This window comes from Ochlerotatus camptorhynchus, unplaced genomic scaffold (assembly GCF_037179485.1).
Source record: "Ochlerotatus camptorhynchus isolate MF236.1 unplaced genomic scaffold, CSIRO-AGI_Acam_v1.1 ptg000401l, whole genome shotgun sequence".
Taxonomy (NCBI): domain Eukaryota; kingdom Metazoa; phylum Arthropoda; class Insecta; order Diptera; family Culicidae; genus Ochlerotatus; species Ochlerotatus camptorhynchus.
Window position 1 is genome coordinate 1,910,265 of NW_027040887.1, and position 13,848 is coordinate 1,924,112.

The window sequence follows — 13,848 nt, forward strand, 5'->3', positions numbered from 1 at the left end:
GGCCCAAGATTTCCAGCGTCGACCACGGCTACACAAATTAGCGATGCAGCTCCCACGGCTGCGGCTGATTATAATGCTGCTGCTACTTTAGTTGCTGCTGCTGCTGTTCCTTCTGCTGCTGTTCCTTCTGCTGCTGTTCCTTCTGCTGCTGTTCCTTCTGCTGCTGTTCCTTCTGCTGGTCTGTCTCCTGTAAAATTCGTCAAAAAAGACGGATCAGTAGCAGCATTGGAAGCAGCCGCAGCCGTGGGAGCTGCATCGCTAGTTCGTGTAGCCATGGCCGGAAACCTTGGTTAGGTCAAGATACCGCTGTCAGCTGTTCTTCGTATGAGAGGAAATGTAGATGCGACTGCCGTAACGGGTGTAACGATTTTGAGAATCCATGGCGAGACTTGGTGGAGATTCACGGTTGTTTTGAAAATAATTTGACTAGGAGTGGCAACGTCAATAACAAATTTTGACACATGCACACTGCGCAGGCGCAGAAAAAGTTCAGTGTTGCCTGTAACTTTGAAGATCATAAAAATTGTAACCATGGGTGCCAAACAACGTCAATGACTGCACCCCGATGTGCCCCAGTTTGATTTTGGCACACTGTGTAGAGTGACCAACCCCTTGGGTTCACAATAATTCTTAGTTTATACATTAACTGCCGCAACACGGGCTGAAGGGATATTACTGCTACGCTACCTAAAAATGCCACAAATTTAAACTGTACTTCTCAGTGCTAAATATTCTACACTGTACTCCTCTTCGATCCTTTATTGGACCCTAGCCGAGTTAATTCTGCTTGGACATCGATTTAGAAAATTCCTCTTCGATCCTTCGGATTGTTATAATAATTTGCTCGGAAGTCGATTTGTAGAAACTTTGTTCTGCCGCCATGGCGCCTGAACGCAAAAGAAAATGGCAAACTCTTGACCCCTCTTCTGATGTAATTAATTTGAGCAATCAATTTGATATGCTCACGGATGATAAAAATGATTCATCATCCAGGCAAAATTCCACTAAATATTTCCGGCTTAATGCCAAGAAGGAAAAGGTCCCTCATATTGTGGTAATCATTTCCGATTTCCATGCCCTTCACATGGAATTTTTGAACTTCATAAAATTCGAGTTTTCACTTCAAATTGGTTGTCAGGGAAAATGTCGTGTGTAGGCTGAAACCATGGATGGATTCAAACGTCTTCTCAAGTATCTTACTGAGAAGCAACCTCATTGTTTTTACTTACGACACCAAAACTGAACGTGTGTTCAAGGTTGTCATGAAAGGACTGCCCAGTGGTGAATCCCTGGATTAGATCGAAGATGAATTGACAAAACTAGTTGTAATAACTGTAATCAAAATGAAAATGAAATCCCGTCCTGGCGATTCACGTTCACATCAAGTCCAGGGAAGTAAACAATCTAAAGGCCTTAGAAAAAGCTAGCCTCACGCTCCATGTCTGAGTGAAGTGGGAACACTTCAGGAAGACCGGAGGAAAATTCCAAAACCTCGCCCAGTGCCGCGGAGAAAAACGGAACAAAACATTGCTACATACCAACTAAATGCATGAACTGTGGTGATTTCTCTCACGCAAAGGACGACTGTCCTATGAAAGAAGATTCTAAGACCTTTAAGTGATCAAATTGTGGTGAAAATCACAAATCCAATTTTTGGTAATGTAAGACTCGCAAAGCGATCCTACAATCTCGTTCTAAGCGACACGTAGGAAACGCTTCACGTTCAAGACCAGGTACTAATTTTTAGTGTTCACTCAGATTGAGCGCTCGCGAGTCGTAAAATCGTTGATTGTGACTTTCTGAAAGCGCATTTGACAGGTATTATGTGTCGAACACTTTCCTTTCAACCTCTTCTTGTATGTAGCAAGTACATAAAATCATTATAGGTAATATCTAATGATTTCAAAATTCCAAAAATCATTTTTTTTAAAGCGAGTGATTGGAAGCAAGCCTGCTTACGAGGCATTTCATTTGTATAGTAAATCGGCCAGTGTCGTTTCGCTACTGGCAGAGTTTTTGGCGTGTGGATTAGATCTATTTCACACTAATTTTATTTATAGTTAATTAAATATTTACAACATGGATCGAAGGCACACAGGGTGAAGTTTATCACGACACCAATACATTATCTTTCTTAACTATCTTAATTTTATCAGAAATTGGTTCAAAATTTCCATGATCGGTTAAAACAAAATTTAAATGTTTTCCCTTAAAATCGATGCATTTCAGTGCTCTTACTGAAAGAACTGTAAAAGTAATACTGTAAAAGTATACTGAAATAATTGTTCATTCCTTTAATTAACGTCGGTCTCTGTTCCGCAATTTAGTGCCAATCACCGACGGACATCGATTGCTATCCATTGACGGCAATCGAATGTGCAGGAAGGCAGCTTCCACACCTGCGTAGGATATCGCACCCATTCATCAAAACACATGGGCCGGGACCAACGGCTTTACTTCCCTTCCGAAGGAAGACGTGACCAGAGATTTTTATGCCTCAGAAAATTCCCACCGACCTCGGCTGGGATTGAACCCATACCCATTGGGGTGTTAGAAAGCAGTCACGCTAACCACTACACCACCGGCGCCGGCTACTGAAATAATTGTAAAAGTAATGAAATTTACTTTTAACTGTTGTTCAAAATCGCATAATTATATATAATTCTTCTGGTGTTGTGCTTGGTGAAAATTAATTTGGGTCTGGTTATCATATGTTGAATTATGTGATTGGATGTGTAGAATTATTCTTTTTGGCTCTAAACCAATTATGGCTTTCAAAGTGTTTTTTTATGTTACTTCATACGCGAAGTTAACGATTTTCAGAGTTGGTTGGAAATGCTAACATGAAGTTAAGTGTGATGATTTATTAGCTAGAGAATGATCTTTAGAAGAATGTAGGTGGATAGTTCCGTTAGAGTACGGCAGTATGAAAATTGAATAGAAGTTGAAAATGAGCGAAGGGCCATTAAAGCGACAGTTTTCAAGATGACGCACATTTTTGAGGCAAAAATGTGCGTCATCTTGAAAACTGTCGCTTTAATGGCCCTTCGCTCATTTTCAACTTCTATACAATTTTCATACTGCCGTACTCTAACGGAACTATCCACCTACATTCTTCTAAAGATCATTCTCTAGCTAATAAATCATCACACTTAACTTCATGTTAGCATTTCCAACCAACTCCAATTATGGCTACCAACAGGTCTGAGTGTGTCCATTGCACAATGGTTGAAATCGGCATTTTCGTGCGCTTAATTAATAGCTCCTTTATCATGAAATTAAGAGATATGGTGTCTTCAGAGAAGTGTTTCAATATGTTACTGCGCTTCTTTTGATGGTTTTAGTTAAAAGATTAATCACCCTAAAAGTGAGATCGAAAATTTATTTTTTCAACTATTCAAGATACAGTGTTGGTGTGTTCGACAAAGTTGTAGAAAATTTCTTTTTAAAGAACTTTGCTGAGGACGCTTAATTAATATCTGTTTTACTTTTCAAGATATGTGACGTTTATTGCCGACGGTCCCTCAAAAATGGTTTTCTCATCATAACTTTTTGGTCTACATTTTTACATTAGGAGCTTCTAAACATTAATTTGACGATCAAGTGGGAAATGGACGGAAGTACCGGAAATGCTGAGTATAATCAAAAATTCGAGGATGATGACGGTTCAAAAAGCGATGCAAGCATGTTCATTACATCACTAGTTCCCATAGTTGCCGAAACGAATGGGAAGACATACTTTCGTAATCCTCGGGCATCATCAACTCGGCTGTGCCGGCCGATAAGGAAACAGATAATGGCCGAAACTGCTGAGCTTGCCATTCGGGAGAAAGAATTTATTGAAGAGCAAATTGAGAAACTGTTTCCACCGGAGTTTACGAAATATGGACGAGACATACGGGATCGGTACAGTATGTTGTTAACTATGGTGGACGGGAAGATTTGTTCTGCACTCACTGGGACAAAATCGTCCCAAAGATGTTTTGTCTGCCTAGCAAAGCCTACAGAAATGAATGATATAGACAAAGTTCGACAGCGTAAAGAGAATGAGACTGCATTTTAGTATGGACTATGTCCTCTGCATGCATGGATTAGATTTTTCGATTATTTTATGGATGTTGCATATCGACTTGAAACGACGAAATGGCAGTCCCGCGGAGAAGATAAACAGAAAATGCTAGAGCAGAAAAAGAAAATCCAACAGCGTTTGAAGGTAGAATTGGGTATGAATGTGGATCAACCACGATCTGGTGGATCTGAAACATCCAATAATGGAAATTTAGCTCGAAAATTTTTTGCGAACGCTGAACAAGTAGCAGACATCACTAAACTAAATCTCACTGCAATCCAGCGCTGTGGTTCAATTCTCCAATCTATAGGATCAGGTTGCGAAATCGATTCAATATCATTTGACAACTATTGTGTTGAAATAGCACGCTTGTTGGTGAAATTATATCCCTGGTACTATCTACCAGCAAGTGTCCATAAGGTTCTTATACATGGGTCTTCCCTAATTGACAATTTTATGGTACCAATCGTACAACTCTCAGAAGAAGCGCAAGAGGCAAGAAATAAAGATTGGAAAAGGTAGGTAAATACAAGCTTCATGATGTAATTATTTTTTTGAAATATTTTTACCCGTCCAACAGATACCGAGAATTCAACACCCAAAGCATTCAAGACAAGCTACGAATCGTGATCTTCTGAACATGCTACTAGTGTCTTCTGATCCATGGTTCACAATTTTTCGAGGATGGCCGAAGAAAATCGAAAAATCACTATCGGATGACGCGAAAAGCCTTTTGAAAAGTTTTTCTTGCGATAGTGAGAATGACAACGAGAACGACAACGAAACCAAAAGCGAGGACGACAGCGATTCATGAAATAGACATGTTGAAAAAGTTTTATTATCAGTTATATTTAATTAAATTAAATTGAACCCAATTGGCGTGCCGTATTTTTTGTTTGCTATCATTTTGAAGTAAATTTATTAAAGTTTCAGATGCACCATGGGTACTTTGCCCCATTTTGCCCCTGCAAAGTTACAAGTTCATAAATTATGGTCTAAAAATCTACAAAAACTTCAATAACTTTTTTTTTACAGAAAACACTGCAATGCGGTAATCTACAATATTGTGTATTTTGTTATTATCTACAACTTACTAGAACATAGCAAAGCCGTAAAAATGTAGACCAAAAAGTTATGATGAGAAAACCATTTTTGAGGGACCGTCACATATCTTGAAAAGTAAAAAAAATATTAATTAAGCATCTTGAGCAAAGTTCTTGAAAAGAAATTTTCTACAACTTTGTTGAAGCTTCCAACAATGTATCTTGAATGGTTGAAAAAAAAATTAATTTTCGATCTCACTTTTAGGGGGATTAATCTTTTAACTAAAAACATCAAAAGAAGCGCAGTAACATATTGAAACACTTCTCTGAAGACGCCATATCTCTTAATTTCATGATAAAGGAGCTATTAATTAAGCGCACGAAAATGCCGATTTCAACCACTGTGCATTGTGGTCCTGAGTTCTCAATGGGGTTGGAGATTACTTCGGCATAAGCGCTTATTTTCGTCATATCGAGCAATAAACATAAAATATTTCAATGATTTCGACATGAATGAATCAATCTTTCATTTGGTACCTAGGATACTTCAAAAGCTGTAACACAAAATCTATCAGAATGCATGGTATGAATTAAATAAATTTTCTCAAGAATAGAAGAACCACTACTAGTGAATACATTTATCCTGCCTTGATCCGTACGACGATGGAAATCCAATGACGTTCCAATGTTGGCGAAGGATGGCTAAAGCTTCTCTATGGTTTATAGCAGATGGAATTAATTTACTACGTTAAGTATTCTATTCAATTTATGTTTTCTTTTTAATTAAACTTAAAAGCCGCATATACAATAATAGGGTTTTCTACATGAAGATTTTTGGAATTTATATTTTTATGTAGGAAATACCAGTATTTGTAGTTGAAATTTGTTTATCAAGTATAACATAGAAAATCTAAATGAATTCAACAATGGTGACATCTTAATAATTGCAGTTCGTCAGGTTTATTGCATACATGGAATAATAGGATACACACTTCGAAAAATTCATGTAAATTTCGGTTCCCTGAGACCAACACATGTAAGCGGCCTTTTTGACCTAAGAATCAGTTGAAAAAATCGAGAAAATCAATTCAATCAAACGTTTTCTTCGTGGAGTTGCTTATGTTTCGGTTTGAGAACACTTAATTTTACCTGAAATGTTTGTTTAAGTTCCATGATGTACGTCCAACATGGATTACATCTCGTGTAAAAGTAGTTGTTTCTAAGTGTGAAGATCTAAAGCAGTTAGCTATTTGTTAACCGGTACACTTGTATCTTCATTACATTTCTTTATGACTTTCCTAAGACTTACCTGGTGTGTATGGGAATTGGCGTTTTATAGTCTCCTGAAACTGTATACTTTAAACTAGAAAGCCGATTTGGGGCCGAAGGTAACGAAAATAACCCTAATTTACTTACTCCGTCTTCTCTTACCTGGTTTTGACGCTCTTATACTATGGCTGCAGTATACTCCTACTATCAACTTAGCGTTCGTTGAAGTATTTCCACAGTTATTATTTGGGACCACTCTATCAATGCATGAATTTGTATATTGTGTTGCAAGCCCAATGATACTCAGGAACACTTCCAACCGAAAAGATTTGCAAGGTCATCCAGGAATCGATTCCGCCTTCATCGGCTTAGTAATACCTTGACTTAACTGGCTAGTCTATCTGAGGCCCCTCACTTCGTAGCCTTTGTGCATTACAGTGGACCCATGTTAATATGATCGAAACTCCGTGAATATTAACGGGTTTCATTTTTTTCAATTTGAACTTCTAGTAACCCTATGACCATTAGAAAAACGAGTTTATGGTAGCCTTGTTTGCAGTTCTGTTTTGAATCAGAGTTACGTTTCGCGTCGTTTCACTTTTCTCCATTGCATTTGCTAAATAAAATTTGAGTAATTTTTAATTTGCACTAAATAGTGTTCAGATTAAAAACGGCCTGACTACCGGGGATCCACGGTATACATGAACCACGAATGATCCTGATAACTGCGCGAGCACGAAGCCAATTACCGTGGAGGTACCATATTCAAAGCGGTTCCTAAATCGACGCACTCAATAGTTTTCGACTATTTTAAATCATTATTTTTCAAAAATGTTACTTCTGCAATTTATAGTTCCAGTGCTCTAAGGATGATGGTGTAACAAAGGTTTTAAAAATATATTATTAAAATCGAGATGCGATCAAAAATAGACGAGTGCGTCATCATTAGGAACGCGTCAAATATGGTGCTGGCATGGTAATACCGTTGTTTTTCAATTCATGGAAGTTAATGCAGAATAGTTTAAATCATAATGAAGATAATGATCATATCTTTAAAAAAATCCAGATATGTTTGCTTCGTTAGTGCAAATAATGCCCTAGTTAAGCTCTCCTATGAGTTCAAACTTTACTTTGTAATAACCTGTCAAGAAAATGCAAATTTCCTTCAGCAAGAACTTGAAACTTTTTTCCAAATGGTGCTCAACAAATCGTATGACTTTAATGCTGACAAATGTTCAGCGATTTATTTTGCTCGTAAGTGCTCCATAGATTCATTTGTTTACACTATCGCTGGTACATATATAAAGTGTGAAAATACAGTTAAGGATTTGGGTATTCTTTTAGAAACGAGATTAACTTTTATAGATCATGTAGAATACATAACTTCCCAAGGTTCAAAATGCCTGGGTTTCATGTTTCGTGCCGCAAAGACCTTGTATTTTTCTTCGGTTTGCTCTACATTATAGTATACAGTTGTTGTAATGGCTCCATACACAGTAAACAACAAGTAGAGGCAAATCAACGCAAGTTTGTCCGCATTGCTCGACAATGGTCTTGGAATGATCCTTTTAACCTCGCTAGTTCTGAAGCTCGTTGCAAACTAATCGGCCTCGATCTTCCTAAACCTGTTACTAGACTCAACGAAATTATTATCGTTGGATAAAGAATTTAGGCATAGTTAAATCTCCGTTCCAAAATTCAAGTTCAAGTCCTAATGTTAATATGTAGTCTACGATTTGATTTATTTATTTATTTTATTTATTTATTTGTTTTCATCAACCGATGTAGACTAGTACTAGACATAAATAATTAAATAAATGTTATCAAAAGAGATTTGTATGTTTTTTTTTTGATAATCTGAGACTGAGACTTGGGGATTTCATGCTTGTAAAAAATCACGAGTAGAAATAAAATAAATAAGTAACAATGAGAAGGACAAATTGTCATGATACTGGACATACAAACATCCGAGATGCCAAAAAAGTAAGAGAACTCTATAAATCATGTGTTGATGTTGGTTGAGTTTTAATGATTGTGACACTTTATACACATTTATTTTGTGTCAGAATCCTTAAGACATAGGACAATTCGCATTATTGGACATTGAGATGATGGTGAAGTGAAAATGAAAGTGAGGAGCCACTCCCGTCCACAGTGTATCATGTACGTGTAAAAATGCTGATTGTACTGGCTGACAGTTCTCAATGAGCACGATACGTGGACAATGCTCAATTTCCTTTAATTCAATTTGAATTACGATTCTATGAAATGCAAACCTAACATGATATTTTACTGGAAATTTCGGATTTTAAATGACTTCTTGGACCAACGTTTTACTTTTTGTATTCAATTATGTTCGTTCTCTTCTCTGCATTGACATAACAATATACAAATAATGCTATCCAGTTTCGCCCACAATCATTTGTGTCTTTTTAAACGCGTTCTTCGTTTTAGTTCATAACCATTGAATGGGGGGAGACTTTTGCGAATGATTTTTTTTTTTCATCATGCATCGCATTTTCTTTTTTCTTACATCAAACAGTATTGAGTTTCGTTTTTTTTTGTGTTCCATGTTTTTTTTTCTGTAGTTATTTTTTGTAAAAAATACTTTGATTTTCATAATTTTCCCTTCATTGCTCAAACAATGTCCATCGTTTTGATATAATCAGTTTCCATGATTTTCTGGTTGTAGATGTAAACATTTTTTTCCCTATTTATGTTTTGTTTTGCTGTCGTAGTTGTCTGCAGTAACGAATGAAAGCGTAAGAACGATACTAGCGTGTGTGACATGACGCGCGATTGTGAGTGAGTGGATGATTCATATTTGCGTAAGCAGATGTGAGAGTCGGTGCTCGCTGGGTTGTCGAGTTGATTTACGATAGTTGATCTTTTTTTCTTTCTGGGTTATGATAACCTGAATGTTCCGTAATGGTGATGATGATAATGCTGGGTTTAGAGATGAAAAGTGTATTTCTTGTCTTCTTTGTGGTTTATGACGGTGGAAGTGCTATACCCACTGGGAGGAAGAGAATTGACGGTGCATTATTGCTTGCTATGGGGGTAGGTCAGTGCTTCTGGAGATACACTATTGATAATGAGTTTTAATCTGTGGAGCACGGAAAGAGAAATGTAGGGGTGGGATGTGGCTGTCCAATACGAACAATCGTCACCTACTTCGTGTAACTGGTTCCAAACGTAAACAATCCTTTAGAAACCTACATGGTTTGTCTTCGTTTGGAACCAATTTCATAAAAGATTGATCAGTAGGCTGATTTGATAGCACGAGGTGAAATTTAGACAGCGATGAAGTTGTGCGATGTTCGGAATGCAAACGAAGCTGGAAAATACCGTTTAGAACAAAAATCGTTTGGTAACAGTGTAGTGAAGTAGAGAAAATTATTTCTGAAAATAATATCATATAGGAGAATTTACGTGTTCTCGTCAATCTTAGCAGCGTCCGCACTTCTATTAGAAATTTTCAGCGTTACGCACACATATGACGTGTTTGTTTGTTTGCATTCATCTGCTGCTTGCTATTCTATCCATTCCAACCGACAGAATTATCCAAAACGGTTTGGAAACGTTTTTACAACGTTCCAAACTTCTCAAGTGAGTGTGACTATTGTCGGCAGTCTCTTTTGCTTCGGCAACCTTTCCATTTAGGCTGCATGTTACTCAGCTGTTCTATTATCGGTTCTAAGGAATCATTTAAATACATTCAGCAAAGTGTTTTGGTGACAACATACAGCGAAATTAACGTTTAAATTTTGGTTGCCGAATACAAGCAATGGGTGCCGAAGCCATCATTTACCCTTTGTATCATCCAACGGTTTTTAGTTGTGTGTAGCGGCAACCAAACTTTCAATAAATTGGAAAAGAAGGTGGGTTAGGCTTTAACGATACTTGATTCAGCTAAACAATCATTGTTATAAAGTTAAAAACCAATGCAATGGTTGACTTAGAAAGCTGTCTTTTTGCTCAGATTAGTCTAGTAGTTTGCTATACATTTTCTGTCGGAGAAAATTATGATATAAAGCGGAGAATTATTCGTTCGATTGTTCAAACAGAAAGGCTGTATAGTTGAACATGTTGGTGGTACGGGACAATGGTGTAAGACGACCACCCGGAATAAGATGGCCACTAGACTGACGCAAAATTTGAAATTCTTGCTCCACAATGCTCAAGTGGTTCCAATTTGGTTAGTGCCAAGTCAGCTTCTAAACTAAATGAATTCAAATTTTGGAAGGCTAAGCTGGACCTAATTTGGAACTGTTTGAGCACTGTGGAGCGAAACTTTCAAATTTTGCATCAGTCTAATGGCCACCTTTTAGATGATTGAAACAATCAACTCTTGAAAAATAAAATATGCAAAGTGCTTTGCTTTGGGGTGTAAAACACATTCTAGCTTGATAACAAGTGGAATGTCAAAACATACATTGTGCATGGCAACAGACTGCATTTGTTAAGTTTGTGTATACTAAATTTATTGTCTAAGAGCTATCAAATTTGTTCGATGTACTTACAGAGAAAAATAGAAACTTTTCTAAATTATGAGGTATTAGACAAGCTGTTACAGTTTGACTTTGGTTCGGATGTGTTATGTCTTAAGGTTAAAACTGAACGTTTCTGAAATAACGGGTGTTCAATAAAAAATGAGAAATTTTTCAGTCATATAGCTAGTAAAAAAAAAGTTTTTTCAGCGAATTCAGTATTTTTTATTAAAAACATAATGTTTATTCTTCAAAAAAAAAAACCTCAATGAACATTGGAGAAAGGGCCCTGGTCAGCCGTACGACGCAACTTAGTCGCGATGCTCTCACAAGAGCGCTGGACGGCACTGAAATCATTCTCATTTTGTATTGAACACCCGTTATTTCGAAAACATTTGTTGATCTGTCATCAGTATAAATTCTCGATATGGAGACCCCGAGGGAACGATTGGAACATCCGGAACATTCTTAAAAGCAGTCAATTAATGAAACTAGGTTCTGGATATCTACGAGGCTTCTGTTTTCGGCATCATAAGTACGATGATCAAAACATTCGCAATGGTGATGATGCACAGGTAAATTTTGAATTCTCTCACTACGCGGCGCTAGTTTACATGTGAACTACCTTTGTCTATAATCTATGTCTAGATTACTTTTTCGAAGGGACGTATCAGCTTTTGCAAATAATGCATTTATCACAAATTTGGGTCGATCTCATTGGTTGTGCAGCAGAGATATTTTGAGATATTTAGGATTTTAATTTTTTTTTATTTTATTCTTGAAATTCCTAAAAGCCATTTTTCAAATTTTCCCAGAAAAAAACATTATTTGTTTCTACAACTTTGTCTCAGACGTTATTTATATCAGAAGTGCCGTTTCTGTGCTACGATTTTTTACACTTTCAAAGCCGCCATTTTGAAAATTTTACAAGATCCAAAATGGCCGAATTTTAGCAAACACATTGCCAAACAATTGTGCAAAGTTTCATGCAAATCGGAGAAGGTCAAGTTTTTCCGTTCGTCATTTGGCGTGGAACTGGAATGTTTGAAATGGTTTGCTCAAAATTCACATGTAAATTATACGGAGCGTACTAGGCCAAATCGATACATTGAGCATAGAAATTGTTAGTAGCAAAAAGGTCCACTTTTGAATTTTCGGGTTGAAAAAAGTTTCTCTTTGAAGACTACATGAGATCATGGTTTTTAGACTTAGACCAAATTTTAGGACAATTATGATGAGAATAACAAATGAGTTGTGATTTATAGGGAATGTTATAAAGGAATTATGGTCAGAATTTCAATGTAAATTGACTTGATATTTCAGTTTATTTTGAGAAATATTTCAAAAAAATAGTAACGAGAACTACAGGTGAATTCTGAAGGGACTATTATGGAGGCTATGACTTGTATTCTAGGGAACTCTAAAGCAAATTGGAAGGAGTATTCCAAAGGAATTTGGAATGAGATTCACAGTTAATTAAATAAGGCAAACTTATTGATGAGTTGACTACAATCCAGAAACTACATCAGCGGTTGAATCTCTTAAGTTTTGGTGAATCAATTTTGGTCGGTGCTACTATTATGTTCATGTCCGACATCACTCGTATAGGTGAAGGCAATTCAACTAAAAATAAATATACTCAAGCTAGTGTCCCAGCTATAATCGCATAATTTTCTTATTGGCGGTAATCTCCTAATCACAATGAATCATCCAGTCAATTATCCAGGGTAGATGGTGCACTCATATCAGTCAAATCTGTGCACCCTTGCTCCTTGGTTTCGTTGGAAAACTGTGACCAGCTTCAACAGGTCATTGTCCGAATTAGTTTGGAGAACCGCTCACTGTTCATCTACGGAATCTTAGTTTGCCCTGTATCAGGTCCGGAGCTACGTCCTTGAGCGATGAGATCATCATGGTGCTGGGTGATTATAATCTGCCTCATTTACTCTGGAATTTCGACGATGACATGAGCGGGCCTTCAAACTCATCAACGGAGCAGGAAGTGGTTCTTACCGAAGAAATGCTTGCTAATGGTCTGATTCAGGTCAACCCATTTGTAAACATAAATGGAAAGCTGCTTGATTTGGCATTCACTACCAATCCAGACGTTTTTGATCTCTATGAACCAGCGGTTCCACTGCTTAATGTTGACATCCATCATAGGCCTTTCATTTTGAACTTCGATGTGCACTTCAATCTGCTCGATTGCCATGATGCTCCAGCAGTATTTCATCTTAAAAACTGTGACCTATCCACCCTAGATCACATACTTACAGCAGTTAATTGTTCCCTGGTTCTGAACGATGATTCAGTGGACGTCATTACCAACCCAGTTCTACGAAAAACTGCACACAATTTTCCACGAGTGTGTTCCTTTTCGTAGACCTTTCCCCGGCTACTCTGCGTGGAAACTCTGATGGAATACAGAGTTGCGTAACCTCCACAAACAAACTCCGCAAGGCCCACAAACGGGTTTTCATCTCTAAATCCAAGGACAACCGAAATACTCTTCATTAAATAGAACTATGAACATGTTCAACGAACACAGTCAAACCTGAGACAAAACCCATAGAATTTCTGGAAATTCGTGAAGTCGCAAAGGATGTGCACAGTTGTTCTGGACCGCAACATCGCCGGAAGTGATCACAAATTTGTTCGTTATGTTTTTTCAAGGTGTTTATGGTGCAAGACAAGCTCGCCTTCCCGCTTACAGCGTCAACGAGCGGCATGAATATGACTTAAATTTCCCTTTACTGCGCTTCTGTATATTCAACCGTTCGCTGTCCGAGAGGACGTTCCCCAGCATTTGGAAAACTGCTGCTATCGTACCAATACACAAATCCGGTAGCCGTAACCACGTTGACAACTACCGTGGTATTTCGCTTCTATGCTGCATAAGCAAGGCTCTCGAGACCCTAGTGCCCGGAGCACTTAACAGTGTTGTTCAGCCTTTAATATCACAGTATCAACATGGGTG